This window comes from Podarcis melisellensis (genome assembly GCF_964234715.1).
Source record: "Podarcis melisellensis genome assembly, chromosome: 2".
Lineage (NCBI taxonomy): Eukaryota > Metazoa > Chordata > Lepidosauria > Squamata > Lacertidae > Podarcis > Podarcis melisellensis.
In genome coordinates, this window is record NC_138529.1 from 17,885,235 (window position 1) to 17,903,377 (window position 18,143).

General features: G+C 43.5%; 1 long non-coding RNA gene across 1 annotated transcript in view; it reads right to left on the reverse strand.

Annotated features, from left to right (window-relative positions):
* LOC309363074 overlaps positions 1–18,143 on the reverse strand; it is a 674,350-nt gene that overhangs the window by 99,577 nt on the left and 556,630 nt on the right. The gene's annotated exons all lie outside the window — the stretch shown is intronic.

The following is an 18,143-nucleotide window of genomic DNA, read 5'->3' on the forward strand; positions in this document are numbered from 1 at the left end:
CTTACCTTTAAAGGCGAACATGAAGGCCCAGGCCAGGGTGAAAGTGAAGGCAAAGATGAAGGCACGGGCCAGCAGGAAGGCGAAGGCCCGGGCCAGGGCGAAGGCAAAGGCAAAGATGAAGGCCCGAGCTAGCAGGAAGGCGAAGGCCGGGGCCAGGGCAAAAGTGAAAGCAAAGATGAAGGCTCGGGCCAGCAGGAAGGCAAAGACCTGGGCCAGGATGAAGGCAAAGATGAAGGCCCGGGCCAGGGTGAGGGTGAAGGCAAAGACGAAGGCCCGGGCCAGGGTGAAGGTGAAGGCCTGGGCCAGGGCAAAAGCAGAGGCAGAGGCAGCGGCAAAGGCGGTGAAGACAAAGGCAAAGGCCCAGACCACGGTGAAGGCAAAGGTGAAGGAGAAGGCTTGGGCCAGGCCAAAAGTGAAGGCAAAGGTGAACCCCCAGGCTTGGGTGAAAGCGAAGGCAAAGATGAAGGCACGGGCCAGAAGGAAGGCAAAGGCCAGGGCCAGGGCAAAGGCAAAGGCAAAGGCAAAGGCAAAGATGAAGGCAGGGGCCAGCAGGAAGGCTTTGGCCAGGCCAAAAGTGAAGGCAAAGGTGAACCCCCAGGCTTTGGCGAAAGCGAAGGCAAAGATGAAGGCCCGGGCAAGGGTGAAGGCAAAGGCAAAGGCCCAGGCCACGGTGAAGGAGAAGACCTGGGACACGGCAAAAGCGAAGGCGAAGGTGAAGCTGAAGGTGAAGGAGAATGTCCAGGCCAGGGCGAAGGCAACGTCCCGGGCCAGGGCAAAAGTGAAGGCAAAGAGAATTAAAATCATGACTAGCTGCGGGTGTGCAAAGGATCGTGCATCATCATAAGAGCAAGATGACATCCAAAGCAAAGGTCATTAATGGCTGTTTGCTTTTGCTGTCGTAGAGACAGCATAGGGACAACTCATTCCCACACGGAAGGCTGCCTCAAGGATGAAGGGCAATCCCAAGGCGTAGCTAGGAGTTGTCTCGGGAAAATCCTGACATAGCTAAAGAAACCGTTGGTGGAGTTGCATCTGAACACTGACCCCTCCTGGGGAATGGAACGTTTTCATGCACGAGAGGAGCTTATTTGCACGAGAGGAGCTTATTTACTGCATTGATAATGATGGCGATGATTTTATTACCTATGAATCACTTCCTATGATGCATCTCCAAGTATTTCACAATAAAAAACAAGGACATTTGAAAACATCCACAATAAATCATGTGTGTGTGTGCATCCATCCATCTATCTATTTTGGGGTTAGGTTTCACCAAAAACAACAACAACAACAACAATTTGGGTGGTTTCCTTAAAATAGCTCAACAATTTTACGGGTGTCAGGGATTTAGGTATAAGGTAAACAAGCTATAGCCACTCTCTTGAGGGCTCCAAAAACCTTAAAGGGAAAAAACCTGAATATAAGATAAAAAACAAATAAAATAACTACATACCTATTAGGTCCATAAATTACCATATAGCGTATATTCAACACAAAAAACTGGCAATTTGTAGTTGACAAAGGACAGTTGGACATATAAAGAACAGCAGGACATATAATAATATAATAATAATTTATTATTTGTACCCCGCCTACTCTGGGCAGCTTCCAACAAAGATTAAAAATACATTAAATTGTCACACATTAAAAACTTCCCTGAACAGGGCTGCCTTCAGATGTCTTCTAAAAGTCAGATAGTTGTTTATTGCTTTGACATCTGACGGGAGGGCTTTCCACAGGGCGGGCGCCACTACTGAGAAAGCCCTCTGCCTGGTTCCCTGTAGCTTTGCTTCTTGCAATGAGGGAACCACCAGAAGGCCCTCGGTGCTGGACCTCAGCATCCAGGCAGATCTATGGGGGTGGAGATGCTTCTTCAGGTATACTGGGCCAAGGCCATTTATAAAGAGTCCCATTACCTTCAGTAGCTTAGCATCAAACCTAAATCAGGCCCTGGTCAGGGATTTTACATTTTGAAATATGGCAACCCTATCTGTCTATGAATCTATATCTATCCATCATCTATCTATCTATCTATCTATCTATCTATCTATCTATCTATCTATCATCATCTATCTAGCATCTAATTTCTTATATAAAAACAATTCAGACAATTCCAATCCAAAAAAATATCCCCTTAGAAGAAACAAAAAAAAAATCCTTCCAGTAGCACCTTAAAGACCAACTAAGTTAGTTCTTGGTATGAGCTTTCGTGTGCATGCACACTTCTTCAGATACACACCCCTTAGAAGGTTTGTTCCAATTGTCTCTCTTCTGCATTTCTAGTGGTTAGAAGGTCACACAAGCCACATGAGGAGGGCTAGTGCAAGGCCATTTTCACCACTGAGTGGATTCTGGAATCTTTGTGGATTTATTTATCGCTAAGTGGTCACATGTACATTTTGCTGGGATCCCGGCAAGACCAAACTCAAGCAACGGCAGAATGAAGACTTCCCACAGTGCTTCCAACACAGCCCTCTATCAGGCTGCATATGGGATTGGGTGAAGGGTTTTGCCAGATCAACTTATTTCCACAGATCCGTACACACACAGAGTGGCTACCGCATAGATGTCACATTAAAGTTGCTCCCTCAGGTATCACATTCGTTCAATCATTTTGTTTGTATGCAGCTTCTCCATACACCGAAAAATAGTGCTCGTCCCAACTTGCAACTAAGAAACAGGGATGCATTTCAAAGAAACATGGTGAATATAATTTCGTTGAGATCAGGAAGGTGGTGCTGCTGTGGGCAGAGCCCCCCAGCCCCCAGTAGCTGCAGCTTGCCCCAATGATCTCTGGCCGTGGAAGCAGCAGCTACGGGGAGCCGCCATTCCACCTGCGGATGCGCCACTTCCTGCCCTCCACTCGGGAGATTCCTTGGGCCAGCACTATTTGTATTTGTCTCAGGCAGGTAAATGGAAATGCAGTGCTCGAGATTCCCCCTCCTGCTTGCCTGAACTTTCAGGCTCAGGAGGTGCAGGCTGCTAGCTGGGCATCATGGTGCACCAGAGATTCTTGATGTTAGTTTCTGTTTTGCCACTGAGCAGCTGCTTGGAGTCACAAGGCTCTGTTTACATTCCAGAGACAGTCCAGGCTATTGTAAGTCTCACGGGAGACTAGAGACGGATGTGACGTTAGTGGTTTCCTGTTTCCTTTGTTCCTTTGTTCAGTTGCTCTCTGCTCTCACAGAGAGAGGATGTATTTTTCTTTGCTCTGCGTAGCTTAGAAATAAAGCATAGCATGTAGCCAAACCTCTCGTCTCTTCCCTGTGCTTGATTCTCTGCATAATGGGAGAACGTGCCTTGGAGCCTCATCAAAGGCTTGAGGTTAATTATGTTAGGATATTTCCGTTCCACCTTAAAAGGGAGCAGGCTTGTGAGCCACAGAGTCTGTGTATTTCCTGTTCACAGGATGTTTATGTTTGCTATTGCTTTCGTTTTCTCTCTCTGTGCCTGAATACGCTAGCAGGCGGTCATGTTTTTCTTTGTTCTGACCAACGCTGAATAAACTTTCTAAATAATGCTCTCCTGAGTGCAACTTTCACTGTGTGAATTCTGCTGATAGAGTGTGCACCAGCCTAAGAATGTGGCAATCTATTTCTGAGGCTTCGTGTCGCTAATTGCTGATACTGCACGTCTACGGGAGATCGATGGACATCCGGAGTCCGGAGTCAGCGTGGAGGCAGTGATGGCCTTTGTCTCCCTGGCAGTATCCCAACAAATTATTCATCAGAGGCGATTCCGGAGGCTCGGTCAGAAGATGAGCCTTATCAGCTCGGCTGAGTGGGAATTCCGACACTTGATACATTGCCTGATCAGAAATTCTAAAACTACTCTCACAGTTTTAAATTTAAACCGGTTTCAGGCTATGTACTGATACATTGCCCAGGTCTAACCATGAGTCAGGGACTGGGCAAAGGAGGAATGGTGGAGACCACTTTCCCAGCCTGACCCTTCTAGAGAAGAAGAAGACAGTTCAGAATTAGAACAGGGGTTTGAGGGAGGACACAGCTCAGAGGCAGATGAGGGGAAAAGTTGGGAAATAATGGGAGAGGAGGAGCAGGCAGAGCTGGAGCAGCTGGCTGACACGTTATCACTAGAAAGCATTCCAGACCCACCATCTCCCAGAACCCGGCGAGCCTTAAAAGTAGGAGAGCAAAGGGCTGAGAAGCAAAGTGCCACCCGTAGAAGGGATGATGAATAAAGACGGGGGGGAGAGATTTATTTGGGGCAATGCCATTATTCCAAGAGGCTGCATTCCCAAGCCTCTTTCTGTAAATATTGAATAAAAGCAGATGGTAAGGACTTTTCCTTGCCTTATCGGTTCCTGACAACCGGCCGTGGGGGTTGGTTATTCTGCAGCCTGACACCATGAGGCAAGGTGAGGCGACCACCTCAGGCAGCAGAATTCCCAGGGGTAGCAGATCTTGATGTAGATCTTTATCCCCCCCCCTTGTTCCCAATGCACTCTCACTCCTCCTTCCATGGTGGGGAGGTGGGTGCCATTTTGTGGTTCGCCTCAGGTGCCAAAATGTCTTGGGCCAACCCTGATCGAGGGCATTTGTAGTTTAGAAGTGGAAGGAAGCCTTCCCCGAAGATGTTTACTGAGAGAGAGACACACATCTGTCCCCGTCGTGTGAATAACACCTCAGATCAGCAGCCTGGGTGAGTTCTGCCTATCGCAAACACCAAGTGTTCCTGCCATTTGCTCATCGTTTGCTATTATCTGGAAATTTATTTTCTGTATAAACACCAGGCAATCCACCTGATGCAGAAGCCCCTTGTGTAATTGCTTACTCTTGTCTGGCTGTAATGTGGAAAGAGGGAACATAATCTTCTAAAGGAGAGGAAATTAACCTGGCTGGCTGCTTTCCTGGAAATAAGCAAGAAGCGTCACACCTGTTAACAAGCCATGGTGTTGGTTGGGTGGATTTTTATTTTTTTATTTTATCTCATCCCATCCCTCACTTAGCAAGCCTCAGTTCCTGCATAATCTTCAATATGTGGTCAATAATCTTCTTAAATACTCTCTATTCTTTCCACCGCTACCAATCTCTCTCCAGATTTCAGTCATTCAAATCAGGACACCATTTACCGGTATCTCATATTTAAAAGCCCTGCATCGCTTCCTGTTTTCAATTAACACCAGCTGATCCTGAATTTTATTGCTATTGATTTAAAGGAGGACACAGAGACACGCACTTGACTGTTATTTATTCAAAGAGGGACACAGAGGTTTCAGGCCTCGATTGGGAAATAAAGAACTGTTAATTAAAATGGAATCTTATTCTCAGATATCCCTTTAGTTCTATATATGGGGTGTCAGGGCCAAGCTGGAGCCAAGGACAGCTGTACCCAAATTCAGGTTCCTGGAGGTCAGCTAGAGCTATCTGGCCCCAGGAAGGAAGACAACTGCATTTCTTTCGAGGAGGATGAAATCTTCCTTCTCTGCTTGAAGTCACGTTTTGCCACAGTGCTTTGGAAACCTCTGCAGTAGAGTCATTCTGATAATCCTTGCCTGCTGCTTTGAGCTCACTCCTAAGATACAATTACAAATAAATCTGCCTCACTTGTCCGTCCAGTCCCTCTTTAGAAGAAAGGAGCTGAGCGTAGGCTCAGCCCTACCATTAGGCAGCGTGAAGCAGCTACCTCAGGCGGCAGATGCTGGGATGCCTCAGCAGCAGCCCTTCCCACCATCCCCCTCATGTCCCCTAAGCCAGCCTGCTCTGCACCTCCTAAGCTAGCCTGCTGCCCTTGAGGACAGTGGAGGACGTTGTTCCACCACCAGCATTGAGGTAAGATTCAAACGCTAGTCCAGTTAGATTTTGTAAATGGAATGGAGTTGGTGTCAGGATTTAAGGGGGTGGTCTGAAGACAAGGACTGGGGAATAATGATAATGATGATGATGATGATGATGATGATGATGATGATGATAATAATAATTTTATTTATACCCTGCTCTCCCCAGCCAAGACCGGGCTCAGGGCAGCTAACACCAGGTATAAAAACAATTGATTAAAATACAACTTAAAAACAAGATTAAATACAACGTTAAAATGCAGCCTCATTTCAGTAGAAACTCAAATCAAAAACTTTTAGGGGATGAAAACGTCAAATCTTCACCAAGGTCAACTATCCAGACTGGTCCTACATGGGCCAGAAAAAAGCCAGGGAAGTCCCCAAATAGGAGTTCCATCACAGAAGGAGAAAGGAAAAAGGAAAGAAGGGGAGGGGATCAAGTTGATTCCAAGCCAAAGGCCAGGCGGAACAACTCTGTCTTACAGGCCCTGCGGAAAGAAATCAGATCCTTCAGGGCCCTGGTCTCATGAGACAGAGCGTTCCACCAGGCCGGAGCCAGTGTTGAAAAGGCCCTGGCTCTGGTTGAGGCTAATCTGACTTGATTAGGGCCCAGGACCTCTAGGGTGTTGCTACTTATGGACCTTACGGTCCTCCATGGGGTATACCAGGAGAGGCAGTCCCGTAGGTACGAGGGTCCTAGGCCTTCTATGGCAGGCCAGCTTCTCTCCGATGGAAAGTTGGAGGGGGAAGAGTCGCCCCCCCCCCCCGTCTACAGCGTGTTCAGAAGCAGAGAGAGAGAGACAGTAGCTGAACAGTTTAGGGAGGAGTTACCCAGTTTCGAGATAATGACAAGGGAGCCAGAAGGGAGGGAGCAGCTAGCAGAGACATCACTTGAGAGTGTGGGTAACCCGCTCCTCTTCACAGACTCGGAGATCTGAATATATCAGAGAGCAAAGGAGTCAGAGGGAGGGAGGAATTTCACGTTGGTGCCCCAAATGCTGCAGAAGTCGGGAGGAAGATTTTGAGTAGCTACTTGACCTCTGTGTATTTGTGCTTGCAATTTGATGCTGTAATAAAAGGACTATAACTATATCAACTGCTCATTAATTCTTATCTGTGAAGTTACCGAAGGGAGACTAGGACTCTCCCCGCCTGACACGGGGGGTGGGAAATGACCAAACCATCTTGTTCTTTGCCGTAGGGAGTGAAATGTCTCGGGTTGTCTTTGGGCGAGGATATGGAAATTTTTGTGGAATAAGTTGGAGCACATACCTGGCGTCTAGGTATATAGCCAGAGAGGAATCGTGGGAGAAATGTTCAGCATATAGAATGACTATATCAAGGCCACATCACCATGGAGACAAGCTCTTTGGAAATACCTGCTTGGAAGATGGGAACTTTGGTCTCCTGCCATTTGGAGCACACTGAAAAACACTTATTTCCAGGACTTTGGCGGTCAAATTGCGAGATGGGTGTAAAACATGATCTTCTGCTCACCCCCTCCAGCTCCCATAGCCCATAATTTCTTAGAGGGCATTGGAATAGCAAGAACAGGAATAGCATAGCAAATGGATTTTTTCTGCCTTTCTGTGCTGGTGGAACAGAACGAAGGAAACCTGTGTTATGTGAACCCCGCAAAATTTGACTCGTGATACGTATGTTGTGACCCAAAGGATGCCTGTATTCTTCCCTGCCCCAAGACTTTGGAGAAAGAAAGGAAAGCACATGAAATTAATAAGCAAATGGAAAAGAACTTGGGTAACATCAGCCTGTTGAACAACGTTAGGTTTGTCATTACCTTGAACATACCTTGTTTTAGGAGCATGTGAGGAGATGAATAACCTTCAGGCATTTTTATTAGTCTTGGGTTTTGTTGTTGTTTTAATTACTGGAACACTGTTCAGCCTAATTGTAATGACAAAAAAAGTTCTTTCTTTGATGTGGAAATATCCCCTAAAAAATATTTTATATGAGCTAGCTACTGGATTATTACCAGGCTTGTGAAGTTTGCCTCCCTTTGGCATCGTAAAATGGTTTCATAAATCGTAACTGATTTTGAAATGCAGAAAGAGAGAAGCAGAGAATTTACACCGGGGGTTGTAACTTCAGACCCGGGGGCGAGGGGCAATATGGCCCTTGGGGCTTCTCTATCTGGCCCTCAGGGCTTCCCCCAGGCCATGCCCCCAACTGACCCTCCTCGACCCGCCATTTTTGTGTGTCCTCCTGCCCCTGGAGAGCATTTTCTACCACCACTTCACCAACGGGACACAACACACAAGCCCTCCACCGTCCTGAGAAAACCTCTTAATCCTGATTTTATTAGAATTTTTTGGTATAATTTTTATTAGGTTTTTCTATTTTGCATTTTAGAATATTCAATTCAAAACCTCCTTCCGTGGTTCAATTTGCATGCCATAGATCCCTGCATATTTTACGTAAACTAAGCCATTTAGTATTCCATTTTTAGATCCATCAAAACTTATTCACACTGTTGAATTTATCTCAATGCTGCCCAAGTTTTCAAATGTACACAATTTTTACCCACATATTAATTTTAAAAAATCCAATCTTCTTTAAAGGAATATCCTTCTTGTTCTCTAAGTCTTCCAGCCATGCATATTCCATCAGTTTGAGTTGCCTATTTTTTATATATAGTTGGGACCGCACTCATTTTCCATTTTTGGGCTAACAAAACATGGGCTGCAGTAATGGCATACATAAATTTCTGACTTCTGGGGATTTCAGTCTGAATTATCCTGAACAAAAAGGACTCTGTTTTTTTTTAAAGTACTTTTAAACATTTTTTTCAATTCATTATAAATTATTTCCCAATACTCTTTTACCCTTTTACAAGTCCACCACATATGAAAGAACATACCCTCAGTCTCAATGTGTCTCCAGCTCTTAACTGATTCAGTCTTAAACATTTTAGCAGGTGTACTCAGAGTTAAATACCATCTATAAATGATTTTCAGGTAGTTCTCTTTGATTTGATTCTTTGGTAGGTTTATTAAAGGTAAAGGGACCCCTGACCATTAGGTCCAGTCGTGACCGACTCTGGGGTTGTGGCACTCATCTCGCTTTATTGGCCGAGGGAGCCGGCGCACAGCTTCCGGGTCATGTGGCCAGCATGACTAAGCCACTTCTGGCGAACCAGAGCAGCGCACAGAAACACCGTTTACCTTCCCACCGGAGCGGTACCTATTTATCTACTTGTGCTTTGACGTGCTTTCGAACTGCTAGGTTGGCAGGAGCAGGGACCGAGCAACGGGAGCTCACCCCGTCATGGGGATTCAAACCACTGACCTTCTGATCGGCAGGTCTAGGCTCTGTGGTTTAACCCACAGTGCCACCCGCGTCCCTTTTGGTAGGTTTATTACACACCAATAAATGAATTTTAGAAAGGGCAAGATTAGGCATGGATGCACCAAGCATTTTTTAAAAATAAAAAAATCAAGACTCCACTCCTCGCGCTCTGCTTCCCCCTTTCTTCATGCCCAGAGTGGCCCAGAGCTTTGCCTGCCTTTCAGAGCTGGCGTGTTATGAGAGGCTGGGCCTTGGCGGTGGTGGTGCCCTCTCTCCTTGACTGCTCTCCAGCAGCTACTACGAGCCACCCAAGGGACCAGGGAAGGCAACAAGATACTCCCTTGTGGCCACACCCCCATCACTGCTGCTCAGGGCAAGCCCTGGCTCATCTTGCTCCCCAGTGCCAGTTTTATGTATAAACTAAACAAACTACACCTTAGGGCCCCACTCTCTTGGGGGCCCCAAAAAGATTTTTTTTTTAAATAAATATTTATTAGAGTTTTTAGAAAAAAGAGTACAGTGATAATAAACAGTATTGCTTTGTTTTAACAAAATTTCTTAATATCCTTGTACTTCCTCACGTCTCCCACTCCCACTTACATCATTAATAAATTTTTGTCAAGCAAATTATCATCTTATTTCCAAATCTGTAACTACTTACTTAAATACAATAAAATAATTCTCCTGCGAATTTGTTTCTCTTAATCTCTCTTATCATCAAATCCTGATCTATTTTAGTGATGGCCAATTATTTATAACCAAGCATCCTTTTTAACATTCCACTAAGTCACAATATTTCTGTAAATAAGTCTTGAATTTCTTCCAATCTTCTTCAATCCTTTCTTCTCCCAGGTCTCGGATTCTGCCAGTCATCTCCGCCAGTTGCATATAGTCCATCAGTTGCATCTGCCATTCTTCCAGTGTGGGTAGATCTTGAGTTTTCCAGTTCTTAGCGAGTAGTATCCTTGCTGCTGTTGTTGCATACATAAAAAATGTTCTATCTTTCTTTAACACCTTCTGGTCGACAATGCCCAGAAGAAAGGCCTCTGGTTTCTTGGTAAAGGTATACTTAAATACCTTTTTCAACTCATTATATATCATTTCCCAGAAGGCCTTCACTTTGGGGCAAGTCCACCAGAGGTGGAAGAATGTTCCTTCATTTTCTTTACATTTCCAGCATTTGTTATCAGACGAATGGTATATTTTGGCTAGTTTAACAGGGGTCATGTACCATCTGTATATCATTTTCATTACATTTTCTTTCAAAGCATTACATGCAGTAAAGTTCAACCCAGTGGTCCACAACCTTTCCCAGTCCTCAAACATAATGTTATGCCCAATATCCTGTGCCCATTTTATCATAGCCGACTTAACCATTTCGTCTTGTGTATTCCATTTCAACAGCAAGTTATACATTCTTGAAAGTACCTTAGACCTAGGTTCTAGCAGTTCTGTTTCCAACTTCGATTTCTCCACCTGGAATCCTAACTTTTGGTCACTTTTAAAAATTTCCTTAATCTGAGCGTAGTGTTGTTACCAGCCGGCTCCTTTCGATGGAAGATGAATGACAACTTATTCAGAGATCAGGAGATTATTAAAAAGCCCCCAAAAGTATTGAAAGACTATTTCGAAATAAATTTGAACACAACGGTGGAAAAAAGAACAATTTGGGACGCAAGTAAAGCTGTGATGAGAGGGTTCTTAATACAACAGAATGTTATTAAGAAAAGGAAACAAAATGAAAAGAAAGATAAGATTTTGGATAAAATAAAAGAATTAGAAAAGAAGCTAAGAGTAAATCCGAAGTCGCAGCCGATTCTGAGAGAAATTAAACTTCACCAGGCACAATATTCTAAACTGATAAATCAGGAAATAGAATGGAAGATTAAGTCAATGAAACAAAAAACGTTTGAATCGGCAAATAAATGTGGGAAACTGCTGGCTTGGCAGTTGAAGAAGAGACAAAAGTTGAATATAGTAACAAATTTAGAAATTGAAGGAAGAAATATTCAGAACCCTGTGGAAATTAGAAAATCTTTCCAGAAATATTTTAAGAAACTATATACTCAAGGGCCGCAAAATGAGGTTGAGATTGAACAATTTTTGAAAAAAAAAAGTCTTAAAAAATTTACACAAGAAAATAGACTACTCCTGAATAGTCAAATAACACGACAAGAAATTGAACATGCCATTCAGAACATGAAGCTGGGCAAATCTCCAGGACCAGACGGCCTGACCTCCAAGTATTATAAGACAATGAGTGACTATTTGATTCAACCTTTGATGGAGGTCAGCAATGAAATTCTGGAGGGAAAGAAGGCGCCGGAATCGTGGAAGGAAGCTTTTATCACGTTGATACCAAAATCAGAAACTGAAAAGACACAACTTAAGAACTACCGCCCCATCTCCCTTTTAAATGTGGATTACAAAATATTTGCTGATGTTTTAGCAGGCAGACTTAAAAGAGTTTTGAATGAAGTAATTCATAAGGACCAGGCTGGCTTTCTTCCAGGTAGACATATGTTTGCAAACACAAGGAACATTATTGACATTTTGGAACTTTTGCAAACAGATATAAACACTAAAGCAGTGCTGATTTTTATAGACGCGGAGAAGGCCTTTGACAACATTTCTTGGAAATTTATGAAGGGAAATTTAAAAGAAATGGGAGCGGGGCGGGGTTTTGAAAATGGGATTGATGCAATATATTCAGAACAAAAAGCCAAATTGATAGTCAACAATGTGGTAACGGAAGAATTTAAAATTGAAAAAGGAACACGACAAGGCTGCCCGATTTCCCCTCTGTTATTTATTTCAGTTCTGGAGGTGCTCCTGAACTTGATCAGAGGTGACCGGCTGGTGCAGGGGATTCAGGTCGGAGCGAAACAATATAAACTGAAAGCTTTTGCAGATGACTTAGTTTTGACATTGCAGGAGCCAGAATCTAGTACGAAAAGAGTATTACAACTGATACATGATTTTGGTCAGGTGGCGGGATTTAAGCTAAATAAACAAAAAACGAAGGTGTTAGGGAAAAATATGACAGACACAGAGTCGGAACGGTTTCAGAGAGAAACAGAACTATCATTGGTGAAAAAGGTAAAGTACCTAGGGGTCAACATAACAGCCAAAAATCTGAGTCTATTTAAGGATAATTATGAAAAATGTTGGTCTGAAATTAAGAGAGACTTGGAAAGTTGGGCAAAACTGAAGCTTTCTTTGTTAGGCCGAATTGCCGCCATTAAGATGAATGTGCTGCCAAAGATGTTGTTCTTGTTTCAAACATTGCAAATTGTGGACAGAACGGAGTGTTTCCGGAGGTGGCAGAGAGATATTTCCAAATTTGTCTGGCAGGGCAAAAAGCCCAGAATCAAGTTCAAGATATTAACAGATGCAAAGGAAAGAGGGGGCTTTGCCCTGCCAGACTTAAGGTTGTACTATGAAGCCGCAGCTTTCTGCTGGCTAAAAGATTGGCTACTTCTCGAAGACACTGATGTGTTAGATCTGGAAGGTTATAACAATGCTTTTGGTTGGCATGCATATTTGTGGTATGACAAAGTTAAGATCAATAAGGCCTTTAAGAACCATATTGTCAGAAAAGCAGTGTTTAATGTCTGGACAAAATACAAAGACTTACTGGAAAATAAAACTCCAAGGTGGCTCTCACCTTTGGAAGCTAAGGCCTGGAAAAGACCCAATATGGAAGCCTACTGGCCAAAATATTGGGAACTGTTAGAAAAAGATGGAGTTAATTGGAAATTGCAGAGTATGGAGAAAATGAAGGGGGCCCAAAAAAGATTTAAAGGGGGGAAAAACCTGGATGTACCTTTCCAAAATATAAGATAAAAAAAAACAAATAAAATAAAACCTACATACAGCAACAGTGTTTTGTGTTGTGTAGGCTCCTGTGATGTAAGTCATGGGCCCCGCCTGCTAGCCTGCTCCCTAAAATATCACTGGTTTGCTCATTTCTATATACAGCGGTACCTTGGTTCTCAAACTTGATCCGTTCCGGAAGTTCGTTCCAAAACCAAAGCTTTCCAAAACCAAGGTGCGCTTTCCCATAGAAAGTAATGCAAAACAGATTAATCTGTTCCAGACTTTTAAAAACAACCCCAAAAACATTGTATTTCACTATGAATATACTTCTTAATTGTATTTCAGTTCAACAATTACTTTGATAAAATACATATTTTGTTATATGCAAATGGCTTTAGATTAATAATAATAATAATAATAATAACAATAATAATAATAAAAATTTATTTATACCCCGCCCATCTGGCTGGGTTTCCCCAGCCACTCCTGGCGGCTTCCAACAGAATATTAAAATACAATAGTCTGTCAAACATCAAAAGCTTCCCTAAACAGGGCTGCCTTCAGATGTCTTCTAAAAGTCTGGTAGTTGTTTTTCTCTTTGACATCTGGTGGGAGGGCAGGTGCCACTACCGAGAAGGCCCTCTGCCTGGTTCTCTGTAACTTGGCTTCTTGCAGCAAGGGAACCGCCAGAAGGCCTTCGGCACTGGACCTCAGTGTCCGGGCAGAACGATGGCGGTGGAGATGCTCCTTCAGGTTTAGTGGGCCGAGGCCATTTAGGGCTTTAAAGGTCAGCACCAACACTTTAAATTGTGCTTGGAAATGTACTGGGAGCTAATGTAGGTCTTTCAGGATCGATGTTATGTGGTCGCGGCGGCCGCTCCCAGTCACCAGTCTAGCTGCCACATTCTGGATTAGTTGTAGTTTCTGGGTCACCTTCAAAGGTAGCCCCATGTAGAGCGTATTGCAGTAGTCCGAACGGGAGATAACCAGAGCAACTAGGTCATTAAATTACCATATAGCATATATTCAACACAAAAAACAGTGACTATTTGTTGTTGACAAAGGACAGCTGGAAATATAAAGGGCTTAGGGCCCCATCAAACCTAAATCCCGCCCTGCTCCTCCCTGAGCACTGGCGGGAGAAGTAGGGACATTCCAGGATCAGATCAGAAGCTGGGATGGCTTTTGTAATTTCAGGATTTTCCCTGGAAAACTGGAACACTTGGAGGGTATATGCTGATGCTGAGCTGGGATGTGTCCTTGGATTGTGGTGACGCCTTTTGCTTGTCTGGATAGAGGAGTGTTTCAGTGTGTGCAGAAACTAGCCTGCTCTACAAAGATACAATGGTTGCTCCATTTTCTTCTGGCTACACCCAGCACTGGCTGGCCGCCCTTGGAAGGTAGCCCAGAATGTTGCCCTTGGGCTGGGAAAGCTTTCCGATTCCCTGATTTGCATACTCCGATGACATTACTCTGTGGATTCCTCTGCAGCTAGGAGAGGTGTGTTTTATTTGGTGTTTGCCACATTATTCGGGGTCAATGCGAGTGAAAACCAAATGCCACTGCTTGTGAGATGAGAGAACATACATGCCCAGAAAGATGATGTGGTGCAGCCCTGCTGAGGCTTTGCCACTTTATCTGATACGCAGGCTGAGACCTTACCTGCCCATGGACTGTCTCGCCAGAGTGGTGCATGCTCTAGTTATCTCCCGCTTGGACTACTGCAATGTGCTCCACGTGGGGCTACCTTTGCAGGTGACCCGGAAACTACAACTAATCCAGAATGCGGCAGCCAGACTGGGGACTGGGGGCAGCTGCCGAGACCACATAACACCAGTCCTGAAAGACCTACATTGGCTCCCAGTACGTTTCTGAGCACAATTCAAAGTGTTGGTGCTGACTTTTAAAGCCCTAAACAGCCACAGCCCTGTATACCTGAAGGAACGTCTCCACCCCCATCGTTCAGCCCAGACACTGAGGTCCAGTTCTGAGGGCCTTCTGGCAGTTCCCTCACTGCGAGAAGTGAGGTTACAGGGAACCAGGCAGAGGGCCTTCTCGGTAGTGGTGCCCGCCCTGTGGAACGCCCTCCCATCAGATGTCAAGGAAATAAACAACTATCTGACTTTTAGGAGACACCTGAAGGCAGCCCTGTTTAGGGAAGTTTTTAATGTTTGATTTTTTATCATTTTTAATATTCCGTTGGAAGCCACTCAGAGTGGCTGGGCAGGGTATGTATGTATGTATGTATGTATGTATGTATGTATGTATGTATCCTGCAGGTGGGAGAATGCATGTTTGAATCCCTTTCTCTACATCCATGTAGGAAATGGTGCATATGGGAGAGAAGTACGCTAACGTTTCATTCTGGATTGCCAGTTTCTTCCTTCTTAAGCTTAGGAAGCTTTCTACATGTGAAAACATTTAGGCTTGCAGGCTGGAGTGGTATAGTCCTGGCTGAACTAAACTGTAAATGTATATTCCTCTTGTTTGGGGGTTTATCATGGACCTGTCTAAAGCTGCTGCAGTTTCTTGCTGGCTATGAGAATAAGGCCATGTTGCCTTTGGCAGCTCCCATGGAGGTAGCTACAACTAGACTAGCATAGATGAGATCACCAGGAAAGCCATATCGATGTGTTATTCTGAATGTGATGATGGGGAAGAAGGAATGGGAGCTAATCGATTGCATGTGCTGTCCTGGACGCCATCGTACTGCCTTTGGCAGTGGAGAAAGAACATTGCCGTTGTCGCTAGTAGCTATTGCATGCTTCTCTTTGGAAATGTGGGAAAGAACCTGTATACATTTGTGTGTACACTTGGGGTATAACTTTCTGCCTTTTTTTTCTTTGTAAAAATTTCTTTATTGCATTTTTAAAATTACAAAGAAAGCGTGTATTCAACATTACATCCAAATCTTCAAAGCTAAGAAGAGAAAACACACACACGCACACAAACACACACAAATACAAATATTAAAAAAGAAAAAAGAAAAAATGAAAAAAGGAAAGAGAAAAAAGAATATATATATATATGTGTGTGTGTGTGTGTGTGTACACCAAATTATTCAAAGGAAACAAACAGTGATTTGGTTATTCTATCCAAGTTCCTTCCTTTCTTTTTTTACAGTCACTTTCTTTCTGTTCCGGAAAACTAGTTTGAATCCCTTCTATGTTGGTTGACTTCCCTCTTATCTCTTTGCGGTTTCAATACTTTCCTTAAGCAACAATTATTCTGTATTCACTTATTAACATCATTTATCCCATATAACTGTGGCATTAATCTAAGCACAACCAAGTATTAATTCTGGAACCATATTTTATCAGGTAGTTTTTAAACCAATCCCATTCCTTTTTTAACTTTTTGACTTTTTCTTTCTTTCTTTCAAAAAAAATGATTCTCTGTATCATAAAGGGACGAACGTTTGCTTAGAAATGCTGGAAAAGAGACCAGTTCTTCTTAGTTGTGAAAAAAAAAGGTCTCCCATAATGTTATTACTCATAAGAATTAGCACTTTAAAAAACTTTGTGGAACTGTTTAGAACTTTTACAGCTGTCTGGAATTTCCTAAAACCGTATTGGAGAATCACTGGAAGCAGGAGCCATCCGTACTCCAGATAAAAAGAAGTAATCAATGCGCAGAACGCGCAAACAGAGTAATGTGGGAACTTTATGGTCCTTGCAGCAGAAACAAAAACAAGCTGCAATCTCGATTTATTCTAAGCAATAAGAAGTGATGTACAATGTACAAAACATTGTACAAGTATGAGGAAAATTGCAAGCTCTATTTTTCCTGTATACGTGCTATGCACATTACATAATTATGCACATTCCAGTTACGTATACATATACAAAAATCAATTTATTGATTTCGGGGTGACCTTATTTCACAAGATTTAGAAATGACAGTTTGTTCCTTTGTTTTTCAGCAAATGTTCTTCTAACTTAGCTACAGGAACATGAGGTTGTAAAAAAGTTATAACCCTAGTGTTATGTGCAGGCACAAGACGAGGCCATGAAGCTGTGCAGTCTTGTTCCCCACCTCCACATTTACTTTGTAAAAAGTATGTATCAGGATAATTTAAGAAGATAATGACTGGGGAAAGTGTTGCATAGAAGGCATGTTTCTGAAAACTCCATCCATGTTCAGTACAGCATTTCTTTTCAAGGTTTCTACAGTGGCTGGTGCCCTCTTGTGGCAAACGGTTCGATCTGATTATACCCTTATTACCATTGCATATTACTGATGTGTGTTGTGCGCATTTTTTTTTTTGTAGCTCTTTCCCCTTGTCTAAGCAAGGAAGGCAGTCCTCTCTCTCTACACAAGGGGTCATTCAAGAGCTACATATTCAACCATCGTCTATCTCAATCCCTCAGGCAAATTCATTCACAGTCTCGGTCACATTTCACGGTTGGGAGAGAAGGAAAGCAAATATTCTTGCACGAACATGGAGAAAAAAAGCCCTTGTTATGTACTGAGTTGAATAGGATCCAAAATGCAGCCGTCTGATTGGTCTTAGAACAATAGGATTCAGAATGCAGCAGTCTGATTGGTGCTAGAACAATAGGATCCAGAATGCAGCAGTCTGATTGGTCCACAGGAGCCACCCAATCCGGCTCCAGGTGGAAGTGAATCCGCAACCTGATTGGCCTACAGGAGAATCCCGGAATTAGCCAATCATGTGGGGCCCATTGTGTAAATAATGTATATAAAGCAGACATTCTTGGGGACCTTCCATTCCTCTTCACCACTATGAGCTGAATAAAGTGCATGAAATCCACTCTCAACTCTCAGTATATTTCAGCCCCGATGTGAAAAGGGCAGGAATGTGTGAATTCCCACTTCCTGAATTCCTTGAGGGAGGGTGGCATGATTTAAAAATGAACCCTTCATTAAGATCATTGCACATTCAATTCTAAAACCTCCACCCAAGCTAACTACCTGTTGAAGAGGTGGGAAAGCCTCTGGTCCTCCAGATGTTCCTGGACTCAGCTTCCATTGGCCCCAGCACACATGACTGCTGGTCAAGGATGATGGGAGTTGTAGTTCAACAACATCTAGAAGACTAGAGGTTGACCCCTCCTTTTATGGGACTATTTTGGTGGCTTTAAATAGAGATTAGAGTAGCCTTTCTTAACCTTGGGTCCCCAGATGTTGTTGGGACTAAAACTCCCATCTCCCTTCTCACTAGGGATGATGGGAGTTGTAGTCCATCAACATCTGGGGA